This window comes from Anopheles arabiensis (genome assembly GCF_016920715.1).
Source record: "Anopheles arabiensis isolate DONGOLA chromosome X unlocalized genomic scaffold, AaraD3 X_pericentromeric_contig0018, whole genome shotgun sequence".
Taxonomy (NCBI): Eukaryota; Metazoa; Arthropoda; class Insecta; order Diptera; family Culicidae; genus Anopheles; species Anopheles arabiensis.
The window spans coordinates 127,501-142,500 of record NW_024412096.1 but is presented as its reverse complement, the minus strand read 5'-3'; the positions used below and the strand labels follow the sequence as shown (position 1 = coordinate 142,500).

General features: G+C 51.9%; 1 pseudogene; it reads left to right on the top strand.

Moving 5' to 3' along the window:
• The window catches only part of LOC120907726, an 8,597-nt pseudogene extending 5,228 nt beyond the window's left edge, over positions 1-3,369 (top strand).
• The last annotated feature ends 11,631 nt before the right edge of the window (positions 3,370-15,000 follow it).

Below are 15,000 nucleotides of genomic sequence, written 5' to 3'. Positions count from 1 at the left end.
TCGCAAAGAGTGCAAACACCGCGATCGATTAGCGCAAAGAGCTTTTAATACTGATCTCTATTCTACTTTTAGGGACGAGTTCAAGGTGGCACGGAATGCCCTCAAGCGATTGATCAAGCATACCCGACAGAGGAAGTGGAAAGAGTTCCTGGGAACAGCGAACAACGCATCATTTGGTATAGTATATCATACGTTCAAGAAAGTGGCCGAGGGTTCGATTGACCCCGAACCATGACATTGGACGAGTTTAGGGAAGTGGTGAGCGAGCTTTTTCCTACTCACCCAAACACGGTGTGGCCTGATTATCGTATCGATCAGCCACGAGAGTTTGAAAGGGTAACTAATGATGAGATTCTTGCGGTTGCCAGGAGACTACCTAACAAGAAGGCGCCGGGACCAGATGGTATCCCGAATGAGGCGCTGAAAGTTGGTATGTTGACTGCAACCGATGCATTTTGCAGGGTTTACCAAGGCTGTTTAGAGAACGCGAAGTTCCCCGATGAGTGGAAAAGGCAGAGGTTGGTGTTAATACCGAAGCCGAACAAACCACCAGGGGAACTGGGTTCAGTTCGCCCCATTTGTCTACTAGACGGGGCAGGTAAAGGTTTAGAACGCATCATAGTGCAACGGCTAAATGCACACATCGAGGAGGTCAACGGACTGTCTGACGACCAATTTGGTTTCAGAAGTCGTCGATCTACAGTTGATGCGATTCAACGGGTAGTGGACATTGTTTCGGTAGCTAGAAGTAGAAACAGATACAGTGGACGGTATTGTGCGGTTGTTACATTAGATGTTACTAATGCTTTTAACAGTGCTTCATGGTTGGCGATTGCAAATGCTTTACAGAGAATTAACACTCCTAAATATCTTTATGATATCATTGGTGATTATTTTAGGAATCGTGTGCTGATGTATGATACCACAGATGGACCGGCAGAGATTGCAGTCACATCGGGTGTACCTCAAGGCTCGGTACTTGGCCCAACGTTATGGAACCTCATGTACGACGGAGTCCTACGAGTTGCAATGGTGGAAGGTGCACGGATTATCGGCTATGCAGACGATATAGTACTGTTGGTGGAAGGTAATTGTGTTGATGATATTGAAATTCTCGTTTCCAGTCAGATTCGCATCATCGACCGATGGATGACCGACAACGGATTAAAGATAGCCCCGACCAAGACCGAGTTTATTATGGTCAGTTCCCATCAGAGGATACAGCATGGGGCTATCAGGGTAGGTGATCACGTAGTACATTCGTCGCGCAGCTTAAAGTATTTGGGGATGGTCTTAGATGACCGCCTCGATTACACTTCACACATCAGGTATGCGGTGGAGAGAGCGACGAAGCTATGGACCACCTTGGTAAGGATGATGCCTAATAAGGCAGGTCCGAGTAGTAATGCTAGGCGAGCAATTGCTCTTACTGTTGTGGCGAAGGTCCGGTATGCCTCGCCCATTTGGTGTCATACCCTTAGATTTGCTAACCGTAGACAATGGCTACGACGGTTTTACCGGCCAGTAGTCCAGCGAGTTATCTCTTCTTTCAGGACAACTTCTCATGATGCAGTCTGCGTGCTTGCGGGAATGATCCTGCTTCATCTCCTCCTGGACGAGGACTCCAGGACTTTTCATCGGAGACGAGCAGAGAACATCGCCGGATCGGTTGCACGTAACATGGAACGTGTCACAACTATGGAACGATGGCAACGAGAATGGGATGAGAGTGTTCACGGTCGGTGGACATACCGTCTCATACCCGACGTCAACAGATGGATAAGTAGAAGATTTGGTGGTGTAGATTTCTTTCTTTCTCAGTTTCTTTCCAGCCATGGCTTCTACGCCTACCAGCTTCATCGGATGCAGTTAACGGGTTCGCCGCTATGCGATGCGTGCGAGGAACCTGAGGACGCCGAACACACGATATTCCATTGTGTACGTCATCGTGAATTGATCATCAGACTTCAGCATCAAGTCGACGAGGAGTTAACGCCGGAGAACATCATCGAAGTTATGTCTGCTAACAGATATAACTGGAGCATGGTTCATCAAGCAGTACGGACGATTATGATTCGACAACAACATCGAAGACACGTCATCGAACGAGGCGAACGACGTGCTTTGCTCGCCAACATCCAGTTGGCCTTGCAGAGCAGCGACAGTGACGACGAGTAACGACAAGGATTGTAGTTCATCGTAGCTTCATCGCCGAGGGCTAGACAGTGGCTAATCACCACTGTTGGAAGCCATTCGTTGCCTGGGATGATGGACATCCACCGCCCGAGTGACGTCGATACCCTAACGGGTGATCCACTCGGGGCCGGTTGAAGGCACGGAGGGTTTTAGTGAGTAAGAATCTCACACTACCGGGGTTGATCACCCAGGTGTCTTATGCAAGATTTCCCTTCGATAACAAAAAAAAAAAAAAAAAAAGGTAGCCAAATGCCTCGTCATCTAATTAGTGACGCGCATGAATGGATTAACGAGATTCCTCTGTCCCTATCTACTATCTAGCGAAACCACAGCCAAGGGAACGGGCTTGGATGCACTAGCGGGGAAAGAAGACCCTGTTGAGCTTGACTCTAGTCTGGCATTGTAAGGCGATATAGGAGGTGCAGCATAGGTGGGAGGGCTTCCTCGTGGAGCTCGCCTCTGAGATACCACCACTCTTACTGTTGCCTTACTTACATGATTGGGTGGAACAAGCGCGGGCCCCAGGTCCGGATCGTGCGCGCACCTCCTCCGGGGGCTGTGGCGGCGGTTCGCCTGCGCGCGCCCAATGCGCCGTGTTTCTCGCTCAGCGTCCAGTGTGTCGCTGGGTGGTGCCGCCGGGGAGACTGCATCGTAGCATCGTCGTGTGTAGCGTGTTACCCGCTTGTCCGACCGTGAGCCGTGGCCCGCAAGGGTACAAGCTTGCGTACGTCGGTGCATTCGTGGTGCACTGCTTCTGCGCGGTCGATCGTTTATGATGTCACGTTTGCCCCGGTTCCGCGCGCCGCCCGGCTCGAAGACTCCTGGACAGGTCCTTTCGGTCCACGTCATGGACAGTGCCAGGTGCGGAGTTTGACTGGGGCGGTACATCTCCAAAACGATAACGGAGGTGTCCAAAGGTCAGCTCAGTGTGGACAGAAACCACACGCTGAGCATAAGGACAAAAGCTGGCTTGATCCCAACGTTCAGTACACTTCGGGACAGCGAAAGCTTGGCCTTACGATCCTTTTGGTTATAACGAGTTTTTAGCAAGAGGTGTCAGAAAAGTTACCACAGGGATAACTGGCTTTTTTTTTTTTTTAAACGGGTTTTTTATTTTGTTTCAAAATTAAACCCTCCCGCTCCCCTACATTTTACCCGCGAGGGCTTCTCTGCAGGGGGTTTCATGGCTTAATGGCCAACCTTTTGTCCGTGCGAAAAGCACCTTCCATGTTTTATTTCTATTTCTAAATTCAACCGAAAAATTCACTCATTCCCCTAAATAGGGCGCTTTTTCACGCTCGATGCGTCGCTGTTTTTACGTGCATACCACGCCTAGCGGGAGGCAACTTCTGCCTCGACCACGGCGGCTTGTTCCGCGGCGTTCAGGCCACCGTCCGTGGCCTCGTTTTCTCGTCGATTGCGCGGTTGCGCATACCAGATGGTCCGGCTGCAAAATCCGCGCGTTCTCGGCCGTCATCGTCATTGTTTATCGCCTGGCCGGACATCCCGAGAAGACGACGGTTTCGTCTCCTCTCCCTGAACCGCGCTTGACGCTCACGAAGCGCTGCACGTCGCTGAGCGGTCCGTGGTGAAGCTGGTGGGGTTGGGGAAGTCCAGCTCGACGTTCTTCCCGCCGGCGTGCTGTTGCTGCTCGCCGGTTGGCGTTGCGTCGCTCGTTACGGGCCCGCCGCACTTCCGCGCGTTGGGCCTCCAGCTCTGCTGCGTCTTCGTCCTGACGCTCGATGACGTTAACAGCCAATGCTGCCCGCCCTCGTCCCACGCTCGCTGCAGTTGGGCCGTTATTCGCTTCGCGGCTTCGCAAATACGACTCCAGCTATCGGCGTCACGCAACAAGTGCCGCTGGAGGGTGTCCGGACAGACAGGGTCTGGACCTCCCTCGCCGAGTAGCTCCTGTCGAACTGCCGCAAAGCGTGGGCACTCGAAGAAGGCGTGCTCCGCCGTCTCTGGGACGCCGACGCACAACTGGCAGTCTGGGGACGACGTGAATCCATTGTGGCACAAGTAGTCACGGAAAAATCCGTGTCCGGACAAAACCTGTGCCAGATGGAAAGTCATATCTCCATGTTTCCTAGACTGCCAGTCGCCGACCGATGGAATTACACGGTGCGTCCACCGCGTGTGCCGGCTAGCATCCTGTTGCAGTGCGTCGGCATCCCATTCCTCCTGCCAGCAGTCGATGGTGTTCTGCCGCTCCGTCGCCCGGATGTCCTCCCTCGTTGCAGCACGGTCTGGAGCAAGGAGTTGTTGGTGAACCCGAGCATCCTCGTTGATGAGGTGGCATATCGGTACGAGTCCAGCGAGTAGGGTGGCCGTCTCATACCTGACGGTACGGAATGCCCGTGCCACCCTGATGGCTGCTTTCGCTGAACCCGTTGCAGCATCCGTCGGCACTCTCGCACCTGAGTTGCCTCAGCCCAGACGGGAGCAGCATACCGCAACACCGATTCTGCCACATACGCCAGCAGCCTTGACTTGGCCGTCCTGGGGCCGCTGTGGTTTTGCATGAGGCGCGTTACAGCTGCCACCACGCGCGACGCCTTTTCGGAGACTTTCGTGACGTGATCTCGCCATTTCAGGTGATCTTGGAGCTGCACGCCCAAGTACCTGATGCTCCTAGAAGACTGGACTTCCACGTCACCGACGCGAAATGTCACCTGCGGCGGAGTCTTCTTGCTTGAGATCAGGACGGCTTCAGTCTTGGCTGGGGCCAGCTCCAGACCGTGCTGCTGCATCCAACGTTGGACCTGGTCAACGGCCTCCTCTGCTCTCGCGCGAACCTCGTCCGTGGTGGTAGCAGGTACCAACAGCGCCAGATCGTCCGCATATCCGATGACTTCGACGTCGGGAGGTAGCGGCACATCCAGCACCCTCACACATGATGTTCCACAGAGTTGGGCCCAGGATGGACCCCTGTGGAACACCGGCGGTTACATGCCGTACGACGGGGCCTTCGCTCGTGTCAAAGTACAGCACACGATCCTCGAAGTAGCTTCGAAGCATCCGTTGGAGGCCGACGGGAACACCTTTTGCCTGAAGGGCGCTGGCAATGGATTGCCAGTTGGCCGTGTTGAAGGCGTTCTTCACGTCCAACGCCACCACAAGCAAGAAACGGTTATCCCGGCCGTTCGTTCGCCGGAACGACATGGCGGTACGGCCGGCCTCAATAACCCGCTGGATGGCGCTCACTGTCGACCGCCCTCGACGAAATCCGAACTGCCGGTCCGACAGTCGGGGTGAAGACGGCTCCTCGAGATGTTCATTGAGGCGATTCAGGATGAGGCGCTCAAGTACCTTCCCAGTGCGTCGAGCATGCAGAGGGTCGGTACGAGCTGCTCTCTCCCGGAGGCTTCCCTGCTTCGGCAGCAACACCAGTCGTTGCCTCTTCCACTGCGCCGGAAACGAAGCGCGATTGAGGCAATCCTGGTACAGGACCCGGAAGACCTCCGGGAACAACATGATGGCCGTCTTCACTGCCGCGTTCGGGATGCCATCGAGCCCTGGTGCTTTGCGATTTGCCATCTGGCTCGCGATGAGCAGCAGCTCGTCGTCCGTTACCGGTGCAATTCCCGCCGTTGTTGTTGCTCCTCGACGCTTCCAACGTTGCTCAGCTGCGACCAGTCACAGGGCGGATGCTCAGGGAAGAGGTCGGACACAATGCGTTCGAGGACGACCCGGTCCGCTTCTGAAGGCGTCCGACTGCCCCGAGCCGGGACATGACGACCCGATATCCTGCCCCGAACGCATTCTCTTCTGCAATTTCGATCAGCTCCTGGAACAAGTTCCGCTTGCTAGCTCGAATTGCTCGGCTGAGCTCTGCCCTTGCTGTCCTGTGCTCAGCTGCTGCTATGCTGCTCCTCCAAATCAGCCGTCCGCAGCATCCGGTCACGGGCAACCTCGCAGTTGTTCCTCAGGCGAGCCAGGAGGAGACCACCAAAATGTGTTACGGTGCGGGTCTTGGTGCACTCGGTAACCCGTTGCATCGTCTCGTCGCAGGCCTTCAACATGGCTGCGATCATACCCTCCTGGGTCGATGCGCGTTGGACAAAGTCCGCAGCGAACAGCGCCTCGAGGAATGAGGAAGGAGAAAACTGCGAGGTCTTCCATCTACGGCCAGCGTGACGCACACGCCTCTGGCTAGCGGAAGCACCCTGCCGCGATGACGGTTGCCGCTGATGTTGCTGCTGCTGCTGTTGCGATGGCTGCTGTTGCTGCTGCTGCTGCTGAAGTGACTGCTGCTGCTGCGCAGAGGACTGTTGCGCTGGCTGCTGCTGGTCCTGCAGCTGCTCGGGCGATGCTGGTGTTCCTCCCACGGTGTAGAGAACATAGCGGTGGTCTGACGCGGTGTATCTTGTGCTAACAACCCAGGTGTCAGGGCGAGCGATCGTCGGGCTCGCGAATGCCACATCCACTATACTCGGGAGAGCCACCCCGTTGCCATCAAACGTGTATTCCCGACCTTGATTAATCACGATTAGGCCAAGCTGCTCCACCATTCCGTGCAGCTCTTCCCCGCGGTCGCAAGTCCTCGGCTGCCCCACTCCTCATGTCTGGCGTTAAAATCGCCGGCGACGACGACTTGAGGGTGGGAGAAGCCTTCGAGTTCTATTGCTTCCAAGAAGCGCTCGAACTCTGCGAGGTTAAGGCTTGGTGGAGCATAGCAGCTGATAAAACCACTCCGCCGATCTGCGCTGCAACCAACCCCTGAGCTTCACTGCACCACACCCGCTGTATTGGTAGCTCACCGACAGCTACCACCGCTACCGCCTTGCAGCTGCTGAATGCCCACCGGCCGTTGTTTTCAGGTGGGCGCAGAACATCAGAGAGAATGAGCACGTCTGCTTTCTCCTCTCTGGCAGCTTGCAGCACCAGGTTCTGGGCATCACGGCCATGGCCCAGGTTCGCCTGCAGAACTTTCAGGGCCGGGAACATCGTTGGGCCGAACGAGCACATTCGCTGTGGCCTATGTGGTGAGCGCCACCGCACAGTGCGCACTTTGCCTCATTCTGGCAGGATCGTGCTTTGTGTCCGGTAAGCCCACAGCGGATGCACAGATTCTGTCGATCTGCGGTGGAACGGCAGTTCGAGGCGATGTGGCCCATCTCCAGACAGCGGAAACAGCGCTGTCGCTCTGGAGGCGTTGGTGGGGCTGCTCGAACCTTGCTCACACAGTCGCACAGGAACAGTTTAAGTCCTTCCAACTGCCGAGCCGACTTCACAGGTAGCCGGATGCGTGCTCGCTTCGAACCATCCGGTAGTTCCCAAATGCTGGCAGAAACAACTCCAGCACTTGCGCCAATCTTAGCATCGAGGGCAGCAATGATATCTTCCTCCGTAGCAAGGGGATCGATATCGACTACCAGCAGCTCACCCATTTCTGTGACAAGCCGACTGACGCCTGCGTCGCCGATGATTTTGCGGACGCCTTCCAGCATAAGCGGAGCGTTTGCCGTCTTGCTCAGCTCCATACGTAGCAGCCTGGCATGAGTTCGGCGGCCCTGCTTAATATGCCCTTTCATTTCGCTGTGAGCCGCGTCCAGACGAATGGCTTCGCGCACCTTCTCGTAGATGCCATCCCAGGTTTCGCCTTCACTGGGAGACACCTCGATGATGTCGGGCCTCGGCTTTCGCTTACGATGTTGCTGATGTTGCTGCTGCATACGCTCCTGCTGCTGCTGCTGCGAGCCGGCGACCGCCTGTCGCTGTGGCTGACGCTGCTGCTGCTGCTGCTGCTGCTGCTGTTGCTGTTGCTGCTGCTGCTGGGAACGTGGCTTACCCGTAGCTTTTCCGCGATATCTACGCCGCACGACCTCACTAAAGGTGAGTTCCGGCACAACGTCTACGCGGACGGCTGTCGATGCCTCGCTGCGCGGCGGCATGACTGCGCGCGACGTCGACGCGCGGGCTGCTCCTGCTCGTGCTGGTTCCGCTGCTGCTGTTGTTGTTGCTGCAGCTGCGGCGCAGAGGGTCGGCGCGGCAGCGGAGTCGGAGGTTGGCGCGGACTAGCTGACGGTTGTCCGCCGGCAACCTTTGCTGCCAGAAGAGAGTTGAGCACGTCTCGGTCGCGCTGATGTGCGGCGGCGAGCTTCTCCATCTGTGCCTCCAACTTCTCCTCTCGTCGTTTTGCCTCCTCCTTTTCCTCTTGTAGCAGTTGGCACATGCCAGTTATCTGCTCGGAGAGGCGAGCATTTTGCTCCTTCATTTCTGCATTCTGCTCCTCTAGTCGTTGGATTGTTGCCTTAAGCAACTCGAGCTCCGGTGTGGCCGTGGCGGCCTTGGATGCCACGGCGGGCTTGTTGTTGCCTGTGACACTGACCCTAGGCAGCGCCACTCGAGGCTCGGTCACAAACAGCTTCGAGCCAGATGCCAAGCTGCTACGGCAGTCCACAGAGACTGACCTCGCACTCGCGCGCGTTGACATCCCGGATGATGCCATCATCTTTGCCGACTTTCAGGTTGGTGGGTTAAATAACCCTGGGGTCGATGTGACCCCGGGGTCGGTTGACCCCGGGGGTCGAGATGACCCCAAGTATGCAGCGCCGTCTAGCTGGTGTTCTGCCGCTCAATCGCTGCTGTAGAATCCTTCTTCCACGCTGGTTTTCCACTATGGTCCGACTTGCGACCCCTGGTGGGCTGGGGGAGGGGTGGCGGGTGGCGAAAAATTACGAGAGGGTGCGTCGCTCACGTGGGGAATGGATCCGCACCAATCCCGAATTTTTTCCGGCACTTTTTCACGTCCAAATTGCGCTGCCCGCTTTTTCGACCCTTTGAACCTATTTTAGGGATTTTTCGAAAATTCGAGCAGTTTTCGAGTTGCTCGAACTACTCGAATCGAGCAGATTCGAGCTGCCGCGGGCACTACACTTCTTCCCCGAATTTTCTGCGCACTTTTTGTAAACTCGAGCACTTTTCGAGCAGTAACGGACTTTTCAAATTTTTGCCCCTTGGGAACTGCTCCCTGGACAAAATTTGTCCCTTGGGTATTATAGAACTGTCACCAAGAAACGTCAAAAATTTTTTCACGATTTTCACAAATTTTTTGATGCAATCTTATTGTACGCATAAAAACAAGCACAACGGTGAAAACCGCACACGAATCCGAGCAAAACTCGCGGAGTTATTCGCGATTTGCTATTTATTTCGATTTTTCCGAAAGCACGTGCTCCGGCGGTAGCACCCCGACACTTTTATTTTCTCGTTTTTCACCGATTTTCGTTCTGTTTCTTTTAAATTCACGTTCAGCGTCACTACGCGCACCTTTAAAATCACATCCGGCACGAATCCGTGCGTTTTTCACTGAGTTATTCACATTCAAAGTTCCCCATACAAATTGTATGGGGATGTACACACACACTTTTATGCACTTTAAACTTCTCAAAACGTCTCGAAAACACTTTTAAACGCTTTAGAAGCGTCGAATTATCCAGAATCGAGTGTTTCCGGCGCTGATATCACACAGTTTTGCGCATTTTTCCACACCCGGAAATTTGGTGCTACCGGGGGCAAATGTACACAGAACAACACGAATTTTTAAAGCGCAAAAATCACAGAAATTCGACCAAATAACACTATCTATAGGTAAATTGGGTGCTCTGAACACGATTTTGAGGGTTTCAGAGCGATCCGAGGCCGTTTTACACACTTTTTTGCACACTTTGTCGGAGCGTGTTTACATACGTCTGTACCCGACGGCTACTCGATGAACACTACAGGGATAACTGGCTTGTGGCCGCCAAGCGTTCATAGCGACGTGGCTTTTGATCCTTCGATGTCGGCTCTTCCTATCATTGTGAAGCAAAATTCACCAAGCGTAGGATTGTTCACCCTTTCAAGGGAACGTGAGCTGGGTTTAGACCGTCGTGAGACAGGTTAGTTTTACCCTACTGGTGTGTGCTTATAGTCGCTATCTTAACGGAATTCCTGTGCAGTACGAGAGGAACCACAGGTACGGACCACTGGCTCAATACTAGTCCGACCGGACTTTGGTATGACGCTACGTCCGCTGGATTATGCCTGAACGCCTCTAAGGTCGTAGCCAATCCGAGCTGATAGCGCTTCTCAAACCCATTAGGTGTTCGGAAGCTAGCGGGCCTAACAACCCTCTGAGATCCGTTGGAGTCTGCGTCTGCAGCCCGGCGTCTCATCCCGCTATACCTAGGCCGCAATGAGTGGAGTTCGCTGCACGTGTTAGTACCGTAACTGGGAACGCCGTTGGCTTGAGCTCTGCCCAACGTGGATATACCTAGTTTCGACACCTATCAACCGCCCGCAAACGACGGGACTTCAGGCTGGGAGCTGCGAGTTGTAGAGATGCGTTCGCATCGATCCTCTCAGGCGACCCATGCTTGGTGGTTTGTCCGTGTGCCCCTTCCTCGATGTGCGCAAGCTCGTCTTGGTCTGGGGACCACGTCGACACAGGGGATACTCTTGTGAGAGCATGAGTGTACTAAGTTGAGTGTAGCAAGGGAACGCGTGCCCCTTCCTCGTTGGCGTAACTAACCATCTTGGTCTGGGGACCGTGGTACCGTGCTCTGGTGAAGCTTGGTGCGTGCTCCTTCCTTGTCAGACGAGTGACTTGACCTGGTCTGGAGACCGTTCCTTTATACTAGTGGACAAGAGTTGGCTACTTCCGTGTCAGACGAGTGACTTGACATAGGATGGAGAAGGACACTTAACACTAATGAGCTTGTCGGCGTGCCTCGTTCTCGACTTGATTGTCTTGATGTGAGGACCGTGCGGACCACACCAGTAAGCTTACACATGCTCGTTACAAGTTGTATAAGTTGACCCGTTTGGCCCGGTTGCCTTGCACATGATGGTGTTGACCATGTTCGGTTAACAGGTCGTGTGTCGAGGTGGTCGGCCTTGGTAGTAGGATGTCTTGTGCATGTGACGTGTTGACCTGGTTTGGTCGGTGTGTCGTCGTGTACGAGATGACCTACTTACCCGTCAGTTTTCCAAGTTGTATCATGTGTTGACTTAGTTGACGTGTCATGTGCTTGGATGATTAGCGTACGGGTCATGTATGGTGCGCTTGCTTCAGTTGAAGGGATGTACTAGTACAGTTGTATTAATTGTTTATTTCACGATCTGGTCTTTTGGCTGGATCGTGAAAAACGCTAAGTCCCAAATCCTGAACTCGAGAAGAAAGCGCCAATGACAACGTTTTTGACTGGAGCTCCCTAGCATTCGGCTCTTTTCTACTTTGAAGGGATGCACTGTTGTATGAATTGTTTATTCACGAACTGGTCGTTTGATTGGATCGTGAAAAAAATCGCTAAGTCCCAAATCCTGAACTCGACAGGAAAGCGCTGATTGCAAACATTTTGACTGGAAGTCCCTTGAAAATGGCGTTTTCGTTATTGGCATTATGTGGCACGTTTATTGTGGCTAGAACATTAATTATTCACCAAATGGCACCAAAGCTTGGCAAAAGTCGCGAAACACTCCTATCTCGACGCACCAGCAATCGCAACTTGATGCAAAATAAATTGCACAAGCTAATGATACTTGTACCATGCACAGTACACCGTACCAAAATATACCCCTGAAAGTGTGCAATTTGGTGCTACCCTAGGGAATATGTATGGGAAGCCTAGCTACGTGTGTCGCACGTTCCAAGTTGCATGGACGTCGAACAGAGGCATGCAAAAGCACCTATCTAGGGAATTACTCTACGTTCTAGTAGCAAGTGCGATTTTCCGGTCCAGCACGGCAGTACGCCTGCACGCATACACTCCATGTACCAAAATGTACCAACCTAGGCGTTGCTCAGTAGCTTTTGGCGGCACATAGAAAAAGTATTCGAGTTCAGATTTTTGGGACTTAGCGTATTTTTAAAACTAACAACGAAAATTAAATTATAAATCGGTGAAACGGCTAGGAGTTGCTCAGTAGCTTTTTGCGCAACGTGGCAAAAGTATTCGAGTTCAGATTTCTGGGACGTAGCGTATTTTTCAATCATAATAAACCGAATCAAACATAACAATGATGAAACTTACACCATGTCCCAAGGTTGTGCACAAAACGTAACGATAAAGTGCTGGCGAAGTTAGAGGTGCACCAAAATTGTGTACCGATCAGGGAAAGTACTCTACGTTCCTATGATTTGGGTGAAAAGTGTTGATTAACTGCTGGTTAGAATAGACAGTTGCTTATCATACACATCGCAAACGAACACCCCTTAGTGAGCATTAGCAAAAGTCAATGGCACAAAGCAATTGCAATACAAACTGATCAAGTACATTAAAGAACGCTACAGTACCAGGACTTCTTTCCAAGAATGGTGTCCGCGACGGGAGGGCAAGCGTCCTTCCCAGGTTTTCCTAGTAAACCTTGTATGGTAAACATACCCAAGCGTGTCTGTAAGCACGCAACGAAAGTCACGAACGGGCACATACCTAGGGAATGTACTCTACGTACTTGGACTTTTGTCCAAGAATGGTGTCCGCGACGGTCGGGCACTGCGACGCAATAACCAAATCCTAGGATTGTAACTTTAGTGTGCACAAACATAAACATTAACGCGTTCGCTCGGGCTGCGCCGTCCGTGTTGAACACAAATGTGGGTGATTATATGCGTGGAGGGACAAAACATACGAGGAGGAGACAGTTTTCTGCACGATGTGCACAGAGCTCATTTCGTCGTCCCGGGCGAATGGAAAACACAAACATCGCGAGTATCGTTCTAGGTTTCTGTCTATAAAAGGGCAGGCCAAAAGGTGACCGGTTGAGATAAGCGTTTTAAGCATACAAACACTTTATTGGAACTTTTGATACAAAAACAAGGTACGTACATGTAGGTTGTACCAACATGGACATCTATGAACGCGTACGCTCGGGCTGCGCCCTCCGTCTTGTACTTTCCTGATCGGTACACAGTTTTGGTGCACTGCTATTCCGACCGGCAACTTGTACCAACATATACATCCATGAACGCGTAAGTAGTGTACTTTCCCTGATCGGTACACACTGTTGGTGCACGGCATAAGAAAAGAGCTAAAATGGTCAAACTCAATCCATTTCAACAATAGATAGTCGATAGTAGCTGTGCCGATGAAGTAGGGCACGATGCAAGTTAATGTTGTTTAATGAATAACATGTCCGCCATACATTTCAGTACAAAATTGCTCGGTCAGACCTACAAAGTGCTATATCTCGAATACGAGGCGTCGGACTGGGGGTTGTAGAACAATTTTAAGTTCGTCTAATGATTCTACATCCGATTCTGGATAGCGGTTTTTGACCACTTTTCAATATTTTGTGACACCCCGAACCTAGGGGCAGCTCCTAGCTTTTTTCAAAAATGTGCACCGAACGGGCCGGAGAGCTCGTGTGGCTCAAAACATGTTTTTCGCTAAAACACCTCAAAACGTGTAAGAACGCACCCTAGCTCTTGTTTTTCAAAAGTTATGGCCATTTAAAGTGAGGTGGTTTTTGCTTCAAAATAGCTATTTTACCCGTCCCTATGGCCATGCTTTAAATTTTCACGAAAATGCAAGGTCAGACTTAGGCGGGCCATATCTTGAATACTAAACGTCGCAGACATTGGTCGTAGAACAATTTTAAGTTCGTCTAATGATTCTACATCCGATTCTGGATAGCGGTTTTTGACCACTTTTCAATATTTTGTGACACCCCGAACCTAGGGGCAGCTCCTAGCTTTTTCAAAATGTGCACCGAACGGGCCGGAGAGCTCGTGTGGCTCAAAACATGTTTTTCGCTAAAACACCTCAAAACGTGTAGAACGCACCCTAGCTCTTGTTTTCAAAAGTTATGGCCATTTAAAGTGAGGTGGTTTTTGCTTCAAAATAGCTATTTTACCCGTCCCTATGGCCATGCTTTAAATTTTCACGAAAATGCCAGGTCAGACCTAGGGCGGGCCATATCTTGAATACTAAACGTCGCAGACATTGGTCGTAGAACAATTTTAAGTTCGTCTAATGATTCTACATCCGATTCTGGATAGCGGTTTTTGACCACTTTATCAATATTTTGTGACACCCCGAACCTAGGGGCAGCTCCTAGCTTTTTCAAAAATGTGCACCGAACGGGCCGGAGAGCTCGTGTGGCTCAAAACATGTTTTTCGCTAAAACACCTCAAAACGTGTAAGGAACGCACCCTAGATGATGAAAAGTGCAATCAGAATGTCAATCGACAACTTTGTTGGGGTACCATTTTACTCTACGGGCCAGTAGCTTAGGCGCGCCAACAGCGCTTTCCTTTCGGGTTCCCATTTTTTGCCCTCCTGGGATTATGATCATTTGTTCATTGCCTACTATAGGGAGGGTACCTTGCTACGAGGTCAAACATGAAGATTGCACCAAATCGTAGTTTTACCTCTATTTAGTCGTAGGAGCATGGTTTGCAGTGGCAGTGGGTCATTAAGCCCCGTTTGGGTCATACGTCCCCTCCGCGATAAAAATCGTCGTATGCCTATAGTCCGAACTAATGAAGCAAAAGTGGTGTCTGGTGGGCTCTGCCGATGATTTTAACCTATGATTTTGAGCTTCCACCCTATCAAAACGTTCCTGGAGCAGTACATCACGGGTCTACGGACCCAAAGACTTCGTCGTGATGGTTTCTAGTAAAAAGTTGTAACAGCTAAGGGTTTTGAATACGCGTATATTAACCATTGCTTGAAACTAAGCTTCGTTGTCTTTAAACTCTGCAAGACCAATCGAACTTCTTAGGGAAACCCGAAGGATTCACGCTAAGCTCGATGAGCTATTATGGGTAGTGGTGCATGATCTGGTGTTCCTTGGATCTAATCCAATGAATAAATT